The 25,702-nt window shown below is 42.8% G+C and overlaps 1 pseudogene; it reads right to left on the bottom strand.

Moving 5' to 3' along the window:
* Positions 306-2,407, bottom strand: LOC100524053 (annotated as a pseudogene).

The following is a 25,702-nucleotide window of genomic DNA, read 5'->3' as shown; positions in this document are numbered from 1 at the left end:
CTCGGGAAGAGAAGAATTTTTAGTCATGCTGAGATTTGGAGAGTCTGTCGTTGCCCTTTACTGAATCATTAAAACTCTGGAAGGCAGAAATAACGATAAAATTTCTATTGCACTTCAGACACCTTGGTGCTATATGTTTCATGTGGTTGATGGTATAAAACCAGAGAATTTGTAATACAGAGAACAGACATTTGTCTATTTGTAAACTTTGAATAGGATTTTAGCCAAAGGATTTTACCATCTTTTCATCTTTTTTAAAGGCATAATCTCAAGTTTTATTGTCTTTGGAAAAAAAGAAATGAAACTTAGAACTGGATCTCTTGGTCCTTTCTCTTCTTATCCTCTCCCAGTTCAAAACACTCACATCTCTTCATAGCCAGCGATCTGCAATTGGGCTCAATGCATTCAAGCCTCAGCACGATTGGATTTGTAATTTTAGTCTTTTTCTGAAAAATTGACTTAGTCTTCACACCATAGCCACTCTACTTCCTATCATAACGCTGCTTCCTCTGAGCCTACAGAGAATCCTTGCCTTTCCCCATCTAGGGGGTTGATGCTTGCCACACTTAACGAAAAGTCCAGCAGGGTTTTCGGAAGGTTCACCAAATTAGCACAAGCACTACTGGCATGCAAAAAAAGCTTTTTTTTTTTTTTTTTTTTTTTTTTTTTTAGAGCCACACCTGTGGCATATGGAAGTTCCCAGGCTAGGGATCCCATCAGAACTACAGCTGCTGGCCTACACCACAGCCACAGCAACAGAGCTAAGCCCTGTCTGCGACCAAAATCACAATTCATGGCAACACCGGCCAGATCCTTAAACAACTGAGAGGCCAGGGATCATAGTCAATGCATCCACTTTTATAGCAAATTATCCTCATGGTTACTAGTTGAGTTCGTTACCAATGAGCCACAAGGGGAATTCCAAAAAAAAAAAGCCTTTTATCTTTTTTTTTTTTTGGCTATGCCTATGGTACACAGAAGTTCCCAAGGATCAAACCTGCGCCGTGGCAGTGATCTGAGCAACAGGGGTGACAACACCAGATCCTTTAACTGCTAGGCCACCAGGGAACGCCCTTTTTTATCTTTTTCTGATCAAGTATCCAGGTTGCTAACAAAATGGCAAATATTTCAAGGTCACACCTACCTAGGAATCCTGTCTGCGAGAGTGCCCTCACATGTATGCATGTGTGCCTGTGTGTATGTGTGTGTAAGTTACAGATTTCCTTCCTGTCACAGACAGGGTGGTCGTCTCCTTCCTGGATGGCCAGAATTTCCCCAATTGTAGCACTGAAAGATTCCATTTTCCTGGGAAATTCCTCTCTCCTGGGCAAACAAGGACAGCTACCACAGTCATAGGAGCCTTTGCTGTGACCTCAGTGCTTTCGGGTGCTACTATAAATTGTAGAGTCTTTCTCCCTTTCCTTTTCCCAACTTTATTGAGATCTAATTGGCACAGAACATTGTATAAGTTGAAGGTGTACAAGGTGTTGATCTGATACATTTATACACTGCAGTGTAATTCCTACCATGGTGTTAGCGAATACATCTATCCTGTCACATAATTGCCATTTCTTTTTTTTTTTTTTTTCTTGTGATGAGAACATTTAAAATCTACTCCCTTAGTAACTTGCAAGAATGTGGTACCGTACTGCTATCTATAATCACAATGCTGTGCTTGAGATTCCCAGAACTTATTCATCTTCTAAGTGGATCCCCTGGCCTCTGGTAACCACCACGCAACTCTGTTTCTATGAGTACCGCTTTTTTATATTTCACATTTAAGTGAGGTGATACAGTATTTGTCTTTGATTCATTTCCCTCAGCATAATGTCCTCGAGGACCATCCCTCTTGCCCTCAAAAAATTAAAACTAGAACCTCCATGTGATCCAGTCATTCACTTTCGGGAATGAAAACAGGATATCTGGGGTGACTCTACTCCATGTTTATCATGTGCAATGCTCATAGCAAAGAACATTTTTTTTCTTGATGGAAGGCCCTGGCACCTTCAGGAAGGTGCAAGAACCCATTTATCTCCTGATCCTTGGGGAAGCTTGGCAACTGCCTTCCTTTCCTTTTGGAAATGGAAAGAAAATCACTAGAGATGGAACATGTAACTCGTGACAGCTGTCCCACAAACCTAGGAGTTAATGAGACTTCTGAGTGTCCTTTCACCACAAGTCCTGAGGGATACTTAAGAAGAGTGACTATCATAATCCCTCAGAAAACATGGAAGCAGCCCTGGCCAGTTCAGGGGACTGAGGTTCATAATCTGATGCTGCTCTGAATAGCGGTGCAAACTTGAGGAAATCACTTGGCCCAATTTGCTGACCAGCCAGCTGGCAAGGTGGGCTGGGGGTTTCTCTTCCCAGATGGCTGAAGCTGAGTCTGCTCCCTTCCAGGCCACATGCTTGCGCGTCCCAGAGTTTGGGCAACTTGAGGCAGTAACAGGACATTTTTCTTCAGGCTACCGTTAAATTTCCATAAGGACGATGTTAGGGATCAACAGTTTTCTCGAACATTTACTCTCCCAGTAATCAGGATTAATATCTCTCCCTGATTCTGAAACTAATCAGAATTTCTACCACATGGAAGACAGTTATTAAATGACACTACAGCTTTGTGTTTAATTACTGGTGAAAAGAGAACAGTATGGCATCATTTAATCAAACCAGTAGAAAGAACAGTTTTGAGGACTAGAAGAACTCTGCTGGGGGTTTAACCTGTCTCCTTTAAATAGAGAGATCACATATATGTTTATCATAATGTTATAGACTTCTCCCACTTAAAACTTGATTCTTATCTTTTTTGGTTGTTAACCCCATCATGGCATTTTATTTAAAAAGTAAGCTCTTGGGAGTTCCCGTGGTGGCACAGTGGTTAACGACTCCCACTAGGAACCATGAGGTTGCGGGTTTGGTCCCTGCCCTTGCTCAGTGGGTTAAAGATCCGGCGTTGCCATGAGCTGTGGTGTAGGTCGCAGACGCGGCTCGGATCCCGCGTTGCTCTGGCTCTGGCGTAGGCTGGTGGCTACAGCTCCGATTAGACCCCTAGCCTGGGAACCTCCATATGCCGCGAGAGCGGCCCAAGAAATGGCAAAAAGACAAAAAAAAAAAAAAAGTAAGCTCTTATCGCCCCCAACATAGAAATAAGAAGGTAATATGACAACTTAGTCTCCATTGCAGCCTATTATCAAAGCTGCAGATCTCAATGCAACAAAGCTTTGTCCCAGATGGAGAGACAGAACAAATTTGTAACCTTCACTTTTGCTTTGTGACTCTGGAAGGTACTGTCAACAAGTCCACTTCTTTATATGTTCACACCTTTTGTGTTAAAGGAGGAGTAGGTCAGTAAAAATTAATTAAAAGAGTTACTTAAGCAGAAAAGAGAAATTTACTGAGCAATTTCCCACTTCTTGGTGAAAACCTCATCCCAGGCAATCGTTTCTCCTGAGCAAGTGGCTTTATTTCTGATTTAACAGTGGGATATTTCTTAGCTTCCGAGTCCCATCTGCATCCATTTTCACAATGACTGAACAAATGCAATTAGCTTGCAGTGAGCCAAGTAATGGTTTTCTTAAAGGATTGGGAACACTTGCTTAGACTCTGATATGCAGGGATGTCTGCCATGGCTTCTTCCAGCCAGGCTCCCATTAATAGCAACCACATGTCCTTTTCTAGTGCACCAAGGCAAAAGTTTTGCTGCAAGAAAACAATCCCGGGGGGATTGAAGAGCCAGTTGAGAGTGTGGGTGGAGAGATGTATGGCCTCACTGCCATTTCCAGCTGGTGATCTCTACCTGGAAAGAGAGGAAATTACTGCTCATGGCACACCCGCTGAACACTGGACACTGCACAAACGCTATTACATTCATTATGCCCAAAGGCCTAGCACATCGGTTCCATTAGACCAGAGACCTCATCTGCCTTGCCCACCACTGTATCCCCGGTACACTTGAGAGGCCATCAAAAAACAATTGTTTTGAGAGAACAACCTGAAGATCCCCTAAGAGTCATCTTCACCCTTGGATCTGGCAGAATTCAGGGTATTTTCTCACTGGTTGTTTAGAAAATTAGATGACTTTCCTGAATCATGTCTTGGAGATGGCACAGTCCAGAGACAGATTGCAACAGAAGTAGATCCCAAATGCCTGTGTTCTCAGTCTGTATCAATAGCTGGTTCTCCTAAAACGTGATGCCTTACTGAGGCTCTAGCATAGACGGACAAGGGCTCTTGAATCTCCGTCCTCCCCTGCCCCCCTCCCCCGCCCCACCAAGGATCATCGAATCTGCAGATATGAAACATGTGCATGCAAAGGGCTTACTGTATTTTTTGCACCAGGCCATTTATTGTAAGGGGCTATGGCCAAAGGTAAAGAGAACAGTCATTTGATTCAACACTTGCTTTTTAGCCTTGTCACATCTCCTAATCAAAGCGAGGGAGCACAGATGGATATTGAACATTTCTGCCAACAGCCGCAGAACCTCCACCCCACCCCACCCCCAGTAAGTGGTGAGGGATGGCGGTGGAGTGGGAGGCAGCTCAGGAACCAGCTTTGCTTCGACTAATTCTAAGCCACAGAGGCTCAGCTGCAGAACTGCTGAGCTGGGTTTTACTTTGCCTCAGGTGTCACTGGCAATGTTATCAGTTGAGCAGGAATTGCTGCTGAATCTTTATTCCTAGCAATGAGGTGAGAAATAGCAAGGGCACAGCTGGATCTTCTGATCACAGATCGGGTTTGCAAGGCTTAGGGTTGGGGACAGAGGGAGCCATCGTTTCATGCACTAACTGTACAGGCAGGCTGCAAGTCAAAATCTATGAAATCAAAGAGGGAATCCCTTATTTTCTGCTTCCAGTTCTCAGATGGGGCTGTTCTTTGCAAAGAAACAGTAATATTTTTTAGGTGAGAAAATTAAACAAAAAGCCCACCCTCCAAAAAAAGTAAAAATCGTTGGATTAAAATAATTTAAATATAAATTCTCTCTTCTCTCAATAGCTCCTCTATAAACCTGAGAGTAGGGACCGGTCTGCCCCCTCTTTTATTTCCCAAAGTACCTTTCGTGGTGCCACACACATAGCAGGCAATGAATAAATATTTTTGGAATGAAGAAAAGTATACAAACCCAACATAGTTTAACTCTCCATGTAAGCTTGAAAGAAGACATGAAAAAAAGATACATAGAATAAATACTTTGCAACGAATATATTTAGGAGGAAATAGTTCTGGTAGATAAAGCAAGGATTTCAGAGTAAGAGCACCTGGGGCAAATCCAAGTTACACCAACTTCTCCCCATGTAACCTTTGGGAAATTATCCCATTCCTTTTCTTAAAATTTTTATTTTTTGCTTTTTTTAAAAAAAAGTTGAAGTAGTTTAATAAAAGTGGGGTTGATTTGCAGTGATTCAGGTGTGCAGCAAAGTGATTTAGTTATACATATAGAAATTATCCCATTTCTTGAGCCTGAATTACTGACTTTGCAGGATTATCATGATCTAGTGAAGACCTAAGTCAGAAAATATCACTCCTCTGCCCCTGAGACCTCCCTCCAATGGCTTCTCACCTCATGCCAGGTCAAAGCCAATGTCCTTACAAGAATATTCTCCCTAGTCTGGCCTCCAGCCTCTGTTTTCTAGGAGAGAAGAGCTAAGGGAGATCCAATATATTCTATTCATTTATTTCATTTATTTTCTCTTTTCCTCCTAGAAGGTAAGATCAGTGAGGCCTGAGAATTCATAGACTTTATCCACAACACTTTGAATGATACCTGGAACTCTATAAATATTTGTCAAATGACTGGATGTATTTCTAGCTCAGTATCTGGCACACAGGAGCAACCCTTTAAATGGAGATTTTCACCATTTCAGTCAGACCTCCGTGGATCATTGAATCTGCAAATACAAAACCTGTGGTATGGGCAGCCAATTGTATTCTTTGCACTGGACCATTTTATGTATGGGACTAGAGCATCTGGGGACTTTGCTAGCCTGGGGGCTTCTGGAACCAACCCTCCACAAATATTCAGGAATGACTGTACTTTTATTATCTAGGATCTCAGGAAGAGCTAAGCTAGGTACTGTGTGTTTTACATTGGACACAAAAATCAGTCTTTTTGGAACAAAACTGTAAACATATATAGTGAAATGTTTTTATATAATATTTTTAAGACAAAAAAAGTGATAAAATGAATACGAGACACAGGCCATGGAGTAAAGAGCAGCTACAGGAAGAACCTTAAAAGGTGGAAATTTAGGATCTGCACTGAGAAGTGTTAATATACAAGAAAACGGAATAAATAAGGCAACAAAGAAAGAACTTCAGAGAAAGGAGAGACAGAGACTATTAACTGCATGTTTTTGCAATGCTCTCTCCAACTTTATAACTTTGAGAAGCCAGTTTGAGCACTTGATAAACTATTATTTACTACTCAGCCATAAGAAAGAACAAAATAATGCCATTTGCAGCAATGTGGATGGAACTAAAGACTCTCCTACTGAGTGAAGTAGGTCAGAAAGAGAAAGACAAATATGATATCTCTTATATCTGGAATCTAATATATGGAAAAAATGAACCTTTCCACAGAAACGAAAATCATGGACTTGAAGAATAGACTTGTGGTTGCCAAGGGGAGGGGGAGGGACAAGATGGATGGGGAACTTGGGGTTAATAGCTGCAGACTATTGCCTTTGGAATGGATAAGCAATGAGATCCTGCTGTGTGGCCCTGGGAACTATATCTAGTCCTTACGATGGAGCATGATAATGTGAGAAAAAAGAGTCTATACATGTATATGTAACTGGATCACCATGCTGTACAGTAGAAAATTGACAGAACACTGTAAACCAGCTATAATGGGGGAAAAAAAACATTATATTAAAAAAAACCCTCTATTTTCTTTCCTTGAAGAAGTTTTCCTCAGTACATTGCCAGCAAATTGTGGCAACTGCACTGATTCCATTCAGTGGTTCCTAAGAGGCATACTTTCTCAGAGATTCAGATTTTAAACATTTTTTTTTCAGAGTTGCTAATATTAAAAAAAAAAAAAAACTTCATTTCCTGATTACATATCTGGAAAACCCAAATGACCCAAAGGAAAGCTAGCATAATAATAAAAGAATTTAGCAAGATTTTGATTTTTTACTTAACGAAGAAAAATATATATCCATTGTATATAATAAACAAAAAAAGTAACATATGAAATAAGACCACATTTATCATAGTGAAAAAAAGAAAACATAAATCTTTTAGTCATAAATCTGACAAAGGAGCATCTGCTACCCATATGAAGAAAACCATAAGACCCTCTTGTAAAACACAAAAATAGACTTGAACAAATGGGAAGATTGACAGCATTCTTGAGCTGGAAGACTTAGGATCAAAAAGGTATCAGTTCCAAGTTCCCTTGTGGCTCAGTAGGTTAAGGGTACGGCGTTGTCACTGCTGTGGCTTTGGTTACCACAGTGGTGCAGTTTCCATCCCTGGCCCTGGAACTTCCTTATGATGAAGGAGCTGCCAAAAAAAAAAAAAAAAAAAAAAAAAAAAAATTAGTTACCAGTTCTCACTAAGCCAATATATAAATTTAATGTGATTTAAATTTTAAACTTTATCAGGTTTTCCCCCCCTTGGGGCCAGAGAGGTTGATTATAGAGTTTATTTGGAGAAACAGACAAGCAAGCATGACACCCTGCAAAATAATAGGAATGCCGGGAGAGAGGAGGGTAAGTGGACCTATCAGATATTAAAACACACTATAAAGCTTCTATAATTTAAAAGGTTTTGTACTGGTGCATGGTGACAAAAATGACACAGGAAGAAAAAAATCCAGACTACATCTGGATATATAATAAAGACTGCATCTCAAGTCAATAGGGAAAAGATGAACTTTGTTCATAGGTGGTATTGAGTAAACTGCATAGCTATATGGAAAAAAAAAAAACCTGAATGTTTGCTTGTGTGGTATACCAAGATGCATTGCAAATGATGTATGTTTAAATGCTAAAAAAAAACATAAGATGTTAGAAGAAAATATGGGTTAATTTCTTTTTAACTTTAGAGTGAGTAAAACTTATCTAATTATGACTTGAAATCTAAAAGCAATAAGTGAAACAATTTGATTATAAGAAAAACATTTTTATGGGAAAAAAGCATAAGCAAAGTAAAAAGACAAATGATACTAAGGAAAAAATTCATGCATCAAACAAGTCAATAAGCTTCAAAAATAAAAGAAGAAAAAAGGCAACTGAAAAGTACTGAAAAGTAATCTAGAAATATGAACAGATAGTTTATGGGAAAATAAATGGACTGACAAAGAAAAAGATTCTCAATTTTGCTTATAATAAAGGGAATGCAAATTAAAATTATTCTGATATACCACTGGATTAAAACGCAACACATATAGTTAGGTTCACATATTCATAATGATATATACAGGCAAAAAAGACAAAAATCTTCATTGTTCCCTCTGGAAGATGCTCTCAAACCAATTCATTATTATGAAAATCTGTAAGTAAAGAGAAAGAATCAAACATTTATCCTGCCTTCTCTGAATGGACTGACCTTCAGCATAATCAAAGAGGTAATAAAGGGAATTTTCTCTTAACAGAACTGTTCCAGCTAATGAATGAAGAATTATGGAATTTATTTATTTATTTATTTTTGTCTATTTGCCATTTCTTGGGCCGCTCCTGCAGCATGTGGAGGTTCCCAGGCTAGGGGTTGAATCGGAGCTGTAGCTGCTGACCTACGCCAGAGCCACAGCAACGCAGGATCCGAGCCGCGTCTGTGACCTAAACCCCAGCTCACGGCAACGCCAGATCCTTAACCCACTGAGCAAGGGCAGGGATCGAACCCTCAACCTCATGGTTCCTAGTCAGATTCGTTAACCACTGCACCACAACGGGAACTCCCGATTTATGGAATTTAAATGTTACCATTTTGCAACCCATAATGAATTAATGGATTGCCAAAAATCTAAAATTTGATACTATGTGCTTCTCCTTTACCCTGTCTATCCCATTTCTGGATCTAACTCAATGATACACTGACAAAGATTTGAAAACATGTATTCAAAAGGCTATTTATTGTAGCACTATCTGTGAGATTGCACAAACTTGAGACAACCCAAATGTCCATCCGTTAGCTGAATGGAGAATTAACTGGGCTACCTCTCCAAAGTACTAGAGTGTTATGCAGCCATTTAAAAAAGAATGAGAATGAGGATGATTTCTGTTATGAAATGATCTCCAGGATTTATGGTCAAATGGAAAAAGCAAGGTGGATAATAGTAATTATGATAGGCTAAGCAAAAAGGAAACTGTGAACACATATAGGAATTTGATCACTTTTTAAATGATAGAAGTTTTCTTTAATGTTAATTGTTGCCTATAGAAAGAAAAGTGAATAGAACAGAGGAGACAGAACTCAGTTTCTTTGAATAAATCTTATTCTGTAATTTAATTTTAGAATGGAGTTGTAAAATAAATTGATTTTAAAAAAGCAACTCCTGAAAATCGAAACAAAAATGAAATTAAATGGTACTCAGATGATAGCATAGCTGCACAAAATAACTATTTCAAAAGCTGTTAAAACATGTTTCAGGCTGTACCTCTCCATTGACAACTCTCTAAGGCAAATGTAATGTCAAAGAAATCTTAAATTGTTTTCAGCATATCTCTTGCTCTTGCAAATGTTTATATTGTGATTTGAAACATATATGTATTTGTATAGCACATACATTAGGGATAGGATAATGCAAATGAGCAATTGTATTGGTGTCGCCGAGAACCTAGAATTTTAGTGTGGAAGAAAAGGTACAAAAGTAAGATTGATTAGGCTAAATAAAAATATTATGGCCCTAACTGAATTGGAAGTTTTAGGATAAACTCCGGATAGAGTTTATCTTAAACAACAAATAAACAGACAAGGTTATTTCTTAGGAGTTCCCGTCATGGCACAAAGGAAACAAATCTGACTAAGAACCATGAGGCTGAGGGTTCGATCCCTGACCTCGCTCAGTGGGTTAAGGTTCTGACATTGCTGTGAGCTGTGGTATAGGTTGCAGACACAGCTTGGATCCTGTGTTGCTGTGGCTGTGACCCATAGCCTGGGAACCTCCATATGCTGTGGGTGCAGCCCTAAAAAGCAAAAAAAAAAAAAAAAAAAAAAAAAAAGTATATTTCTTACCTCTATCTACCGCAAGTCCTAGAATCGATGACCAGCCCAGCCCAGTAGCAATGGGAATACCTAGCACCCAGACTTTGGTCTTGACATCCTGTTTCCTACTAAAAGGAATAAACACTTCTTGGAAAATAGGCTCCCGCATGTCTGGGAGAGACATGCATGAGCTAAGTCTAAATATCTTATCCTACTAGAAAGCTAGGGTAGCTAGGTTTCTACCAAAATAACTGCAGGGTCCAAGTAGAAACAGCCCAAACATCCATCAACTGATAGGTGGATAAATAAATTATGGTATATTCACAGGATGGAGTATTATTCAGCAATAAAAAGAAGCAAAATACTAATACCTGCTCTAACATGGATGGCCTCTGAAAATATTTTGCTAAGTCAAAGAATTCAAATACAAAAGACTACATGTTGTATAAATTCCATATATTGCATTATCCAGAATAGGCTTAATAGGAGACAAAAGGTTGATTAGTGGCAAGTTTAGGGGGATGTAAGGGGAAGGAGAAGGTAGGTTGAGGGAAAGTGGAGTGACTGCTACTGGGTACCTGGTTTCTTTGGGGGTGAAGAGAATGTTCTAAATTTCACTGTAAAGATGGTTGTGCAACTCTGAATATACTAAAAACCTTTGAATTAGATCCTTCAATTGGTTGAATTACATAGTATGGGAAATCGAGATATATATATATATATATCAATAAAACTGATTAAAAAAATATAGGGACCAACCTGGTCAAAGACAGCAAATTCAATCCTCAATAAGGAAGATAAGTTCATTGGATTGAAATACATCAAATATGGTCAGGTTCATAAATTCATAATACTAAAAAGAAAAAGATCTTGGTTATCTTTGGAAACAACTTATTAAAATCAGTAAGCAAAAAAGAAAAAATTCAAGTATTTATTCTGCCTTTCCTAAATGAATTTTCCCTCAAGGTAATTAAATATATGATGGGGGAAACTTTTTCTTTACAGAAATAACCCAGCTAATAAAAGAGTAAAGAGTGGGACCATCACCATTTTGCAATCTATTTTAAATGCCTAGTAAGTTATTAAAGTTGCTCAGCTTGTTTAGCAATATACCCTGTGTGCTACCTAATTTTGTTTCGGCTCATTTCTACCTTGCCTGAGCCTAGGTCTCCTCATCCATTGCAGCCTCCTTTTAATAAATGGGGACAGAGAGAAATTTGCCCCAAACAGAGAAAGCTGTCTTTAATCTGCAAGAGCCAACCAACCCCAAAGTCAGAAAGAAATGCTGCTTCTTTTAATTCTCAAGAAAGAGGAAAGCAGTTTTTCTGCTCTCAACATCAAAAACAGTTTGGGAAAACTTGCTTGCCATCAAGAACTTCCCTCAAACCCTCAGAGATGGCGGTAGTTCTGGGGATCCCACTTTTATAAACTTCCTCCTGTGCAAAATCTTCCAGAAACTGTGTTGGTTATTAAGTTTGGGTGGAAAGGACTGCTGCAAAGATCTTCAGTCTTTCACTTGGGGTCCGAGATTGCTGGACCGAGGACAGTGGTGTGAGAGGGATGGGGAGGGGGCCACAGCAGCGGGGACAATTTGGGAGGCTGCCCCAATTCCTGTCCCCTCCACCCACGATATGGAGAAATGGGTGCTTTGTGATTCAGACTGCTGTGCAGTCCTAACTTCTCTCTACCACACCTTTTTTATTTTTTTCTAGGGAAGCACCTGCAGCATATGGAAGGTCTCAGGCTAGGGGTCGAATCTGAGCTGCAGCTGAGTCTTATGCCACAGTCACAGTAATACTGGATCCAAGACACATCTGTGACCTGCAATGCAGCTTATTGCAGTGACAGATCCTTAACCCACTGAGCAAGGCCAGGGTTTGAACCCATGTTCTCAAAGACACTAGGTGGGGTTCTTAACACGCTGAGCCCTAATGGGGACTCCTCCTGCTTCCACTTCTTACACTGATCCCACTTTTCCCACCTGTTGCCACAATGACACTGCTTGATCCCAGTCAGAGACTTTCTGATTCCTGTCCCATCAGAAGAGGAGCACACCTGCATCTCCAGGCCTGGGCTGGTGAGGGAACCATGCTCCCTTCCTGCCTGCCCAGCCTGAGGCACCAGGGATGCCAGAAAAGCTTTCTCCCTCCCCCTCACTTTTGCCCACTCCCAGCTTTCCCACTCTTCTCCTCAGTCGCACAGCAACCTTGTGGAGAAATGGGCTTTTTTCCAAAATAAATCTGTCCCAAGCTATTAGTGTTTAATGGACTTTAGTGCTTGTGGAGAAAGCACTGCAGAGGCAGCTGCATTTGAGAAGGGGCCAAAGAACCCAAAGGTTATGACTAGGATGACTTAACCCAAGTGCTTCCTTTTCAGTTCTGCTCTGTGGGGTGGAGGATGGTGCAGCCCCTCCCCCTCCAGGTCCTCTTTACCAGCGGAGTAGGTTCAACTGCTGCTGAAAAATGTTGACTGGTGTTATGGGTTGAGTTGTGCCACCTCCAATTCCCTATGTTGACCTTCTAACCCCCAGCACCTCATTTTGTGACTTTACTGGAAAAAAGATCCATATAGAGATAATCAACTTAAAATGAAGTCATGGGAGAGGTGGTTAACCCAATATGACTGGTGTCCTTTTGAAAAGTCCCCTTTTATTTGGACACAGATACATACAGGGGGAAGACAATGTGAGGCGACATGGAGAAGACCGAGATCTCCAAGCCAAGGGGAGAGGCCTAGAGCAGTCTGCCTCACAGCCTCAGAAGAAACTACCTCTGCAGACATCTTTTTTCTTAAATTGAATGATAGTTGATTTACAATGTTGTGTAAGTTTCAGGTATAGAGCAAAGTGATGTAGTTATGCATATACATGATACATATACATTCCATTATTATTATTATTAATTTCCATTACTGTATATTTCCGTTATTATTATTATTATGTTCCATTACTGTATATTTCCAAAATACAAGATATTGAATCTAGGTGCCTGTGCCATACAGTAGGTCCTTGTTGGTTATCTATTTTATATATAGTAGTGTGTATCTGTTGATCCCAAACTCCTAATTTATCCCTCCCTCTTACTTTCCCACTTTGGTAACCATAAATTTGTTTCCTAAGTCTATGAGGCTGTTTCTGTTTTGTAAATAAGTTCATTTGTATCATTTTTTAGATTCCACATGTAAGTGATACCATAATATGGTCTTTGTCTTTGTCCGGCTTATATCACTTAGTATGATCATCTCTAGGTCCATCCATGTTGTTGCAAATGGCATTATTTTATTCTTTTTCATGGCTGAGTAATATTCCTGTGTGTGCGCGTGTGTGTGTGTGTGTGTGTGTGTGTGTACCATATCTTTCTTTTATTTTCTTAAGTTTTATTGAGGCATAGTTGATTTACAATGTTGTGATCACTTCTGCTGCACAACAAGGTGGTTCTGGTATACATGCACACATACCCATTCTTTTTCAGATTCTTTTTTCTTTATCCATTTGTCTGTCAATGGATGTTTAGGTTGCTTCCATGTCTTGGTTATTGTGAATAGTGCTGCTATGAACATTGGGGATCTTGATTTTGTACTTCTGGCCTACAGACAATAAATTCATGTTTTTAGGCCCCCAGTCTGTGGCACTTTGTCACAGCAGTCTGCATGGATTAATACATCTGGTGGCTCACTACTGGCCCCATCTCCTGAGCATTCTTCCTGCCCTGCTGGAAGTTGCATCACTCCTACTCCACGGCCAGTGTTCAGTGACAAATGTCATGTAAAAGGCCAGCCTTCTTGCCTCTAAAGGGACCAACTTGTGGTATGATCCATGCTCTGCCACTCCCCATGGGATCAGGCTGAAGCCAGTCTCCAGAGGAGCCCACATTTCTCTCCCTAAACACACATACTCCACCCATCCTCTCCTGATCCTTCCCACCCCTGTCCCAAGGGCACTGCCTCAAGAGCCCCCTTGTATAACACCCCTGTCTCTGGCTCTGCTTCTGGGGAGCCTGATATAGGACACTTAGTACCTGAAGAAGAGAGTAGCCAGTACCCACCACCCCTTCTCTGCCCAGAGGCAGGTCCTAGCCCATCTCCTCATCTCCAGCCCCGTCCTTCCTCCCGAAGTCTCAGGGCTCTGACAGCTGGGACCCTAGGGCACTCCAGAAATCCAGCTCCATCAGGGAGGCTCCAGGGACACCAGGTCCCCCTCCCTTCCACTGAGCTGTGTCTTATTCTCCAGGGAACATCTTATTCCCCAGGGAAAATGAGATGCCTTTTAATGTGCCACAGTGTTGGGCGTGCCTGCGGATCATTAGAGGGCCTACTCAAGTCCTTGTCAGCAAGCTTCACTAAAATGACAGATGATGGGGGGAAAGAAAGACAAAGAAAAGAAAGGAGTAACCATCTTACTGTTTTAAGAGTCACTGTGGAAAAAAATCCACCCATTTCCCACTAGATTTCACTTCTCTAAAGGTTTCATCTCTCAGTTTTCTCCTGCAGCAATGAAAAGAAGATGTTCTCTCTTTAATTTTGCAGACATTTTGGAGGAGAAGTAATCTTTTTGTTTTTCTTCCTCTTTTTTTTAATCTCTGATGGTGTTCCTCACCCTCATGACAGCCCAAAAAGCAAAGGGGAAGAGAGAGATTATGTAAATCACCCTCTTTTTCATCGTGTTTCAGCAGGTCCAGGCCAAGCCACACTTACAATTTATTAATGGTTTCTGTGTGTGTGCAGAGCTGATGGTCTTAAGGGTGTAAACTTGGAAGCCTGCTCCCCGCTGAATCCTGCAGCTCTCTCACACTACAAAGCATCTCAAAGGCAAGTTAATTTCAGAGTAAAAAGACTTCAGAAGCTTCCCATCCAGCTGGCTTTCCTATGCAAATCTTCTGTGGAGTTGTCTCCAGGGATCAAATGTTTTTCTTTAAGAAAAGCATTCCAGAATATTCAGGCAAAATTCTATCCTAAGTACCCTATACTTTAAAACATAGCTGTAACAGCAGGTGACGTCCTTAAGTCTTTCTTCTAATCAGGGTTTCTCCTACCCAGTTTCACATCTTTCTCTGGGTCTTCCCAGAACTGACACGATTTGAATTCCTCTTTCCAACTTCTTATTTTTTTTAATGGGCATAGCATTAATTGTAATTTTTTGCTCTTTTTTTTTATCCTTTTTAATCTGCCCTCTTATTTTATCCTACTCGTCTTTTTAAATTTTTTTTCTTTTTATGGCCACACCTGTTACATATGGAAGTTCCCAAGCTAGGGGTTGAAGTGGAGCTGCAGCTGAGGCCTACATCGCAGCCAAGACCATGGCAACATCAGATCCAAGCTGCATCTGTGACCTATGATACAGTTTGTGTCAATGCTGGATACTTAACCCACTGAGTGAGGCCAGGGATGGAACCTGCATCCTCACAGACACTATGTTGGGTTCCTAAACCAGTGGTCCACAGCAAGATCTTCTATCCCACTCATCTCTGAGAAAATATTGCTATTTGTCTAAGAATCCTGGATTAAAGATGGACAAATGAGCAGGATGTCAAAGGTGTGCTTGCAAATTTGAGAGTAGCAGAGGAAAGCAATCAAGAATATGCCTAAGGAGAGAGTGGCTCAGCAGTAACAAACCTGACTAGTATCCATGAGGCTCAATCCCTGGCCTTGCTCAATGAGTTAAAAACCCAGCATTGCCGTGAGGTTTGGCTTAGGTCACACATGCAGATGTGGCTCAGATCCTGAGTTGCTGTGCCTGTGGCCGGCAGCTACAGCTCCAATTTGACCCCTAGCCTGGGAGCTTCCATATGCTGCAGGTTCAGCCCTAAAAAGCAAAAAAAAAAAAAAAAAAAAAAGCAAAAAGAAAGAAAGAAAAGAATGTGCCTCAGGAGAATATGGGACAAAATGGGATGCCTGTCACGAGGATTTTACAAAGTAGTGCAGAGTACGGAGAGTGATCCCGCTGAGTTGCACTTTTGGGAGAGCACATGGCTTTATAAAGGAGGTGGCAGTCAGGATGGGTTTGAGGAATGGACAAGGTTTCAACCACTAGAGATGGGAGAGGCACAGCGTGGGAATGCAAAAGTATTTTACATGAATGGAGCAACCTGTGTGTGCCAAGGCACAGAGGAAGGAAATCGCAGGCCAGGCTCACTGCATGGAAATCAGCTCAGTGTGAGCCAAAGCCCAGAGGGTAGGGAGATAAGCAGTGAAGACACTAAAGGCAGGAGTTCCTGTCAGGGCTCAGCAGTAACAAAACCAACACAAGTTTGATCCCTGGCTTTGATCAGTGAAAGGTTTAAGCCTCTGGCGTTGCCATGAGCTGCCATGTAAGTTGGTGTAGGCCAACAGCTCCCATTCGCCCCCTAGCCTGGGAACTTGCATAAGTCACAGGTTAAAAAAAAAAGACAATAAAGGCAGGTCAGCTCTGAATCATGAGGTCCCATAAAAGCTCCAGGGAGGAAGTTGGCCTTAATGCTAAGAAACTAGAAGCCATTAAAAAGTTTTTTTCTTTATTAATGTAAATGAGATATTCCTATGTCGATGAAATTCAGATGTGGAATTAATTGTATGTATGTTTCTGTATAACCATATATTCTATTTTTAATGAGTTTGACATCCATCGTGCACTTACTACGTGCCAGGAACTTAAAGGGTATGGGAATTCAAAGATGCCAGGGCTTTTTTTTTTTTTTTTTTGGTCTTTTTGCCTTTTCTAGGGCTGCTTCCCACAGCATATGGAGGTTCCCAGGCTAGGGGTCGAATCGGAGCTGTAGCCGCTGGCCTATGCCAGAGCCACAGCAACGCGGGATCGGAGCTATGTCTGCAGTCTACGCCACAGCTCACGGCAACACCGGATCCTTAACCCACTGAGCAAGGCCAGGGATGGAACCCGCAACCTCATTGTTCCTAGTCGGATTGGTTAACCACTGCGCCACGACAGGAACTCCAAGAAGCCATTAAAAAGTTTTTGAACAGGGATTGTGCCTGAGCAGGTTAAGAACCCAGTGTTGTCTCTGTGAGGATGCAGGTTCAATCTCTGGCCTTGCTCAGTGGGTTACAGACCTGGTGATATGGTTCAGATGCCGAGTTGCTGAGGCTATGGCGTAGGCCGGCAACTTCAGTTCCAACTTGACCCCTAGCCTGGGAACTTCCATATGCCACAGATGAGGCCCCAAAAAGGAAAAAAAAAATGTTTTGAACAAATGAGTGACTTGATAAGAGATGGTCTATATTTGGTTCCTAGGGCTTCCATAGAAAAGTGTTACAGACTGGGTAGACAGCTTAAACAAGAGAAATGTATCTTCTCACAGTTCTGCAGGCTGAAGGTCCAAGACCAAGGTAGCAGCAGAGTGGGTATCTTCTGTAGCTTTTCTCCTGGGCCCGTCTCTAGCCCCAGGTGGACATTTTCTCTTACATTTCTTCAGGTGGTCTTCCCTGTGTGCACATCTTCGTACCTTCATCTCCTCTTAGAAGGACACCAATCATAATGGATTATATCCCACCTTAACGAACTCATTTTAACTTAAAGCCCCTATCTCCAAATATAGTCACATTCTGAGATATTAGGGGTCAGAACTCCAACATATGAAACAGAAATGGGGGGGGGCATGCAATGCAACCTATAATATAGTCTATGTAAAAAACAAAAACAAAAAAAAACAAAAAAAACAAAACAAAAAACCCTTAAAAAGGATGGAAACAGAGTTCCCGTCATGGCTCAGCAGTTAACAAACCCAACTAGCATCCAAGAGGATGCGGGTTTGGTCCCTGGCCTCGCTCAGTGGGTTAAGGCTCAGTTGCTGTGACCTGTGGTGTAGGTCACAGATGGGACTGGGATCCCCCTGTGGCGTAGGCCAAGTGGCTTCGGCTTTGATTGGACGCCTAGCCTGGGAACCTCCATATGCCGTGGGTGTGTCCCTAAAAAGACAAGACAAAAAAAAAAAAAGAGGATGGAGACAAACACAGCAAGAAGGCAGTGGAGTCTGTGCCAGGCTGACAGGACTTGGCACAGACAGATATTAGGGGTGTTGAGAGGAATTGAACCAAAATTAGTTTCATGGAACTCCATAAGCTGGCTTGACATTGGCATGGACTTTGCATATAATAGCTAGTCAATAAGCAGGAAGGAAGGAATGGAATAGTTGGGCAGAAGAATTGGGCAGGGACTAAGTGAGTAGCAAATTTGCTTTAAAAATAGTTTTGTATTGCTTGGCTTTTAAAAAAAATTATGTGCCAATCCAAAAAATCAAAAACAGGAGTTCCTGTTGTGGCTCAGTGAGTTAGGAACCTCACATAGTGTCTGTGAGGATGTGGGTTTGATCTCTGGCCTTGCTCTCTGGGTTAAGGATCTGGTGTTGCCACAGCTGTGGCGTAGGTTGCATAGCATAGACTGCAGCTACACCTCTCCTTCAACCCCAGCCTGGGAATTTCCGTATGCTGTAGGTGTGGCCATAAAAAGAAAACAAAAACAAAAACAAAAAGTAAATAATTGTGGCCCTTCAAATGGCTCTCCCTTCTGAAGTGGCTTTTTATACCCTTGGACTCTCACCCTGACCCCCAGCCATGTATCTTGAGGATGCTACCCAAGAAAACAACCCAAGGAAGAAATCACAGTCATCAAAGTTGAGGTCTAGAAAGAAATGAAATTAACTAGAACCACAACAAAATAGTTATTAAGAGAGAGCAACTTGATATTAGACGGATTAACCTTAGGCTCTTCTAAGATGATTCATTTAAATGAAGTTTGACTTCTCTTCCTCCAAAAATCTCATTATGAGGGGGCTTCAGGCTATTGAGACGGCTGAATGAGATGACACCTACTAGGTAGTGCAGAGTAAATGTGTTGTTATTTGTTACCATGACACTGACAACATCCTACCTGTTACATATCCCATTTTGGAGAGGCTCATCTATGAGTCACATGGACCAGAGGGAGGCAGTGGTTCTTGGTTAATACCCAAACAGCTCCTTCCTCGCAGCTCTCCCACCCCCACCCCTTTCCTGCCATCAGAAGCCCAGCTGTGCTCAGCGATTGGAAGGCCTTGTGCTTGGACCAGGCTCTCTCTAGTTCCAGGGAGACTCTTGATTAGTCTACACCAGTCACTGCCATTTTACTCCCCTGGTGGGTGATGGATTTAGGTTTGGAAAAAGGATCCAGTCAACTGCAATGAGAGGAGGAATCTGCTGGGAAATTATTTCCTGCTTTTACAAAGAAGGAGAGATGGTGTCATCTGTGTGATGTGCTGGGAATTGTATCTTCCATCTTTGAACTAGGAGGGAAGCCAGCCTAAAAGGACAGAGAATAAATTAAGTCTCAGGAGTCCCCTGGTGGCCTAGCAGTTAAGGATCCAGCATTGTCACCTCTGTGGCTCAGGTTCGATCCCTGGCCCTAGAACTTCTGCATGTGGTGGGCACAGCCAAAATTATTTAAAAATTTAAAAAAGAAATTGAGTCCTAGATGATTTTGTTGAGCTGTTGACTTAAACCAGTCCTGATACTGGTGCATCTCAGAACTTCTTTCTAAAGGGTAATGAACCTTGTTAACTGCCTGTTCCTTATAGCCCAAGGTTTCCTGAGGGGTATAACTTCCACTGGTCCAGTGCAAAAGTTCAGCTCCTTTTCTTCCCATGCATCTCTGTCTTCTTCACCCAGACTAGGGGTAGATTTTGGACATCCCTGTGCAGGGTTCTATACACCAGCACTCCCCACACCAGAGCAATTGACACATCCTGGAAACAGGCACCTCCTGGAAGAACCTGGGAAAGCAAGTGCAATGTGCCGGTAGCCAGAGCTCACACATTTCACACCAACAAACCCCCCGCCCCCCGCCCCGCCCCAGTTGGACCTTCTGTTCTGGAGTGACTCACACTGCTTTTCCCTGGACTCTTGCCAATGTTTTCAGCAGCCAGGTGCTTATGTTTCTAAATCCCAATGCAGAATTCCAACTGTGGGCTCCTCAGCTTTCCCCAGACTATTTCCTTTTGTGTTTGCCAGGCTTCTTTTCTGATATGAGTCACAATGCTTTGCCTATCTGCTGATAAAGAAGCAAGTTAACCTCCTGCCCCACCTTCCTGGGGCTGTGTGCTGTTTTTCCCAGCTCCCATCTCCTCCACTGGACCTGAAACGGGAGTAACCACAACAATGCCTCCCATTACACTACAGAAGTCTCAATAGTTTACAAAACATTTCCAATGTGCCATCTAATTTCATCCTGGCAATGACGTATGAGATAAGTAGGACAGACAGAATGATTCCTATTCACAGAAGAAGAAACCCATTTACAGAGGATGACTTGTTGGGCCAAGGTCAACTGGTAGATACCTGACAGTAGTGGAAATCAAACTCAGAATTAGACAGAGCTTCTCTCCATCACATTCAATTCTGTTCCACGTTTATTTACTCCATCCTCCACCTTCCCTTTGTGCTCAGGATCTGGGGGCTTGCCTGGGACAGCTGTGAGGATGAGAAAGGATGCTTCTGCTCAAAAAGATAGAGGGAGGTCAAATGGATGCCAAACAGCAGTGCCTGGAATCGAGTCACCTCTCATTTTGTAATTGTTGTGTCAATTGGATGTGGTTTCAGGAATGTCATACACTCTGCTCTTTCTCCCACTAGAAAGAAGCACGTCGGCTTTTTTTTTTTTTCCCTCAAACTCTATGTTGAAAAACGAAAGCAGGGAGTAGAGGATACATACCATGGTCTATGAAGCTAGCCGATGCATGTATTTAGCACAGAGTGGGGTTGGGGGCAGCGGCAAGTCCCACAGAAAGGGGGACTTACCATGGTGGAGCCAGGATTTATCTGATGATCTGACTAAAAAGCTAAAAATAAGGGAGTTCCCGTCATGGCGCAATGGTTGGCGAATCCGACTAGGAACCATGAGGTTGCGGGTTCCGTCCCTGCCCTTGCTCAGTGGGTTAAGGATCCAGCGTTGCCGTGAGCTGTGGTGTAGGTTGCAGACATGGCTCAGATCCCGAGTTGCTGTGGTTCTGGCACAGGCTGGCAGCTACAGCTCGGATTAGACCCCTAGCCTGGGAACCTCCATATGACACAGGAGCGGCTCAAGGAAAAAAAAAAGCTAAAAATATCAGCTATGTTTACAAACACCTATTGTGTGCCAGGTATATTAATTAGTTGCTGATGAGTAACAAAAAGCCCCCAAATCTTGTGCCTTAAAACTCCAGCCATATACCATTCCTGAACTGGCTAGGCTGGGCTTGGGTGTCCTCCATTGCCCTGGGGCTGTTCTAGGATGGCCTTGGGCTGAGACAACTTGGCTTTACCACATGTGACCTTTCATCCTCAAACAGGCTAACCTAGACATGCTCTCACAGTAAAATGGAGAAACACAAGAGAGAGCAGAAGTGTGTGAGGTTTCTGGAGGCCCAAGCTCAGACCTACCACATGGTCACAGCTGCTGCATTCGGCTGCATTCTTCAGGCCAATGCAAGTCACAAGGCCAGCCCTCATGCAGAGGTAGGGAAATAGATGTCACCACTTGATAAGCAGAGCTGCAAAGTCACCTGGCTTGGAAAGAGGGAGGGGTGAAGAATGGAGCCCCCTTACATGTGTTGAGTTTGTAAGACTTAGTCCTACAATGTGGAAAATGTTTATAGGTCAATCCCAAGAGTTGTTAATGCACACTGAGTTAGGACCACTAGAAAAGCATCAGATTTTTTTCAATGGTTACCAGATCAAGGGGTATTTTTGCATCAGAGAGGGCAGCAGTCTCTACATCTAAAAGATGAAAGAGCAGATGGGAGAACGGTGACTTCAGTCAGGGTCAGGGCCATTAGCACCTCCTGGGGCAGTGCCATTTGGGAAGTTTAGAAAACTCACCATATCCAGATTTTTTTGATGCTCACCCTATGAAGAGGGTTTTACACACACTCTTGTGTCATCCCCACAACATCTAAAAGTGAGGAATATTCTGAGATTTTTCACTAAGTTTTATTCAGCATACTTTGAGAACTCCCATGCAGAGAGCAGATGGCAGGTTCATCTAAGCTACACTGTACAAGAACACTTCTTCAGTGGAAGCAAAGAGAAGAAGAACCTCTCTTCTACACTCTGTGTTCCACAAAAGGAACTTCATTACTTCCATCCAGGCCCCTCAGAGCTATAGACTATTTTAAGGCTTGACATCTTTCTATTTGAAACGAAAATGAATTGTTAGGAAAATACATCTGAAATCTGTTATTCGGAATATACTTTTGTAATCATCTACATATCAATAAGTCATATTTTTTTATGGAATGCTGACGATCATACTTGATCTAACACTTACAAGCAGTAAACAGGTGGGACAACTTCCATATGACCCTGCAATCCCACTCTTGGGCATCTATCCGGACAAAACTCTACTTAAAAGAGACACATGCACCCGCATGTTCATTGCAGCACTATTCACAATAGCCAGGACATGGAAACAACACAAATGTCCATCGACAGATGATTGGATTCAGAAGATGTGGTATATATACACAATGGAATACTACTCAGCCATAAAAAAGGATGACATAATGCCATTTGCAGCAACATGGATGGAACTAGAGAATCTCATACTGAGTGAAATGAGCCAGAAAGACAAAGGCAAATACCATACGATATCACTTATAACTGGAATCTAATATCCAGCACAAATGAACATCTCCTCAGAAAAGAAAATCATGGACTTGGAGAAGAGACTTGTGGCTGCCTGATGGGAGGGGGAGGGAGTGGGAGGGATCGGGAGCTTGGGCTTATCAGACACAACTTAGAATAGATTTACAAGGAGATCCTGCTGAATAGCATTGAGAACTATGCCTAGATACTCATGTTGCAACAGAAGAAAGGGTGGGGGAAAAACTGTAATTGCAATGTATACATGTAAGGATAACCTGACCCCCTTGCTGTACAGTGGGAAAATAAAAAAAAAAAACAAAAACAGGTGGGACAAAAAATGGATATCTCTCCATGAACCCAATCACATCAGCTCTTGTTCTTTTATAAAAATGTGTTTTTATATATATCAGAACTGCTACCTTTAGAACAACTGTTGCTAAGAAGGAGATGTGGAATCAGCCTGGAGATCCTGCTAAAAAATCAAAAATATATGAAACTCATAAACTTGTAAAATTCGAGCATATTCCCTTTTATAGGTAGGCAGCAAAATGATAGCTGTGCTCAAACAAGCGATTCAGTGAAGAAAAGGAATAAAACCAAGGCTTTATTTGATCATGTCTGAGGTTAGACTCTTCAGGAGATGCCTAATCTGGGAAAGTCTAAGAAGACGGCCAAGCAGGGGGGCCATCAGCACCTGCAGTTTATTCCTCTTCGCTTTATTCATCAGTTCTGGGATGTTTTGAGCCTCTGCTGTAAGGAGGGCATCACCGCAGAGGTGAAAATCTCCCTCCAGCCCTGGGATGGTGCTGACAGGTCTCAGGGGTGGGGGTGGGGGGACCAAAGGCCAGGCCCTAGCAGCCATCAGGTTTCGGGTCACTTCACCGATGCTCACACTTCTGTGGCCTTCTGCAGCCTCACCAGACACCCTGGGCCTTTTTACATCTCTACTCATGTGGGCCCTGTCCTTCTGCAGCTCCTCCTGGTGGCCGAGGGCAGTCATCTCCCACGGCCTTTCTCATGCACCTCCCCCCCCCAAGGATGACGTCAACAGGCTACCTCTATTAAGTCAGGAGAATCTCTATTTCCTGGGCTCTAGCTTGCCCCCTCCTCTCACCTCCCCAGAGCAGAGCAAGGGGCCAGCTGGAGAGACAGAGCCCATCCTGCAGCCTTGCCTACTGAGTCTGAGCAGGGGCCACATCCTAGATGCAGCCAGGTCCGGGTGTGGTATAAAGCGAGAGTTAAAGGCCCCTGTAGTAATGGATTCCGCAGCTGGCCTGGGAAGGCAGCGTGCTCCGGTTAGGCTGGAGATACAATATTGGTGGAGGACAGAGTGGTGAAACTAACACCTAAACATTTGCTTCTGGCCCTTGAGACAGAATGTAGATGTGGCTGAGGGGCTGGAAATCTAGCCTCCAGTTCTGCTTCTGCCACTTGCTGGCAAGATTTTGGACAAGTTACTTCATGTCCTAGAATCTCAATCTCCCTACCAGTGAACTGGGAATAGAGTTACTTATCCCAGTGGATCCTTGTGAGGTTGAAGCATCTATAATGCATACAAATTGTAGAGCAATGCAGGAAAATCATAAGCCTGTATAAGGGCCAGAGCAGCCCAGCCTCAGGGCACAATAAGGAGGCCAGGGCTCCTGTCTGCCTCTCTCACTCTGTCTGGAATGACCCTGAGATAACCTAAGCAGTAGCTACAGAGGCAAGACGAAAGCCTAGAGCTTCACAAAGGTCCAGGTCCCTGAGGTTGGCCTAGTTTCAGTGATGAGGAAAAGGAGGAGGCTCAGCTGGAGGATTCGAGAGAAGCGGGGAGGCTCTGACCCACGGCAAGACTCCCTCCCACTGCCAGGCAAATGGGTGACATCAGTTCTCCTGCCCCCCTCATTCCCTCCAGCCTCCCAGCCAGGGTGTCTTCTCCTCTTTAAAGGGCCCCAAATGTTAAGTTTAACAGTCAGGAAGGCAAAGTGGACAAGAGAAGGGGGAGGGCGTGATAGGCATCGCCCCAGCCTCGTATTCTCCTGAGGTGTCACTCTTCACTCTCATAAGGCCACTTCTAGCTCTGAGCAGCCTTTGCCCCTTTGCCGATTAAATGCCTGACCAGTTCTGGCCGGTTCTGGTAGGAGAGAAATTGGTGAGGAGGAAAGAGAAGCTGTGCAGGAGGGCAGGGCTGCTTGGGCCCTTTGTTCACACACAGAGGCTCATAGGCACGTGCGCACGTGCACACACACACACACACACACACGTACAACTACAGCTTCCGGTTGCGTGATGGCAGAGGTGGCCCCAGTAGGACCATCCATACAGATGATGTGTTGGTGAAGCCCTGGACCAAGTTCTGGGACAGTGACTATTTGCCCAACACTTGTAACCTTCCTTGTGGGGCTTGACTCACTGAGATTTGACAGCTGCTGGCAGTGGAGAGCTATAACTGTGTAAAAGTAGCACTTGGGGATGGAAAGAGGTCAGAGGGCTTGTCAATTTCTGTGACCAATACTCCCTGGAGGCCAATTGCCAGCTCTGCCATGACGTCACAGAAAGTGTGGACAGAAAGAGACATTTACGATCAGCCCAGCCGTGGTGAGCTTCATGGCCTCTCAGGTACCCAGGAATCACAAGTCATATGAATGCAGGACTGGCGTCCCAGTTAAAAGACCAGGCTACCCAACCCCAACAAGACATAGAACTGAAACACCAGCCCAGCTGCTGGCTAAAGTGTATTTGTTTAACTGACACAATTTACTCAATGAAACTAAAACCATGGAGAAAGCTTAGGGGGAAAAAATTTCCTTTTGACCTGTGCCAAAAATATGGTTAACATAGGTGGGATTTTTTTTCCTTCCAGAAACTGGCAGAATAAATATTACTGGATAAGCTCAGGGAGACATTTCAGTTGATCTCGGATTAAAATAACTTCAAACAGCTTTCTATCATACCAAGTCAGGAAAGAACTTAGTAGAAATGCAGCCCAAT

Source organism: Sus scrofa, chromosome 16, assembly GCF_000003025.6.
Source record: "Sus scrofa isolate TJ Tabasco breed Duroc chromosome 16, Sscrofa11.1, whole genome shotgun sequence".
Lineage (NCBI taxonomy): Eukaryota > Metazoa > Chordata > Mammalia > Artiodactyla > Suidae > Sus > Sus scrofa.
The sequence above is the reverse complement of the archived record's forward strand: the minus strand, read 5'-3'. Positions and strand labels throughout refer to the sequence as shown.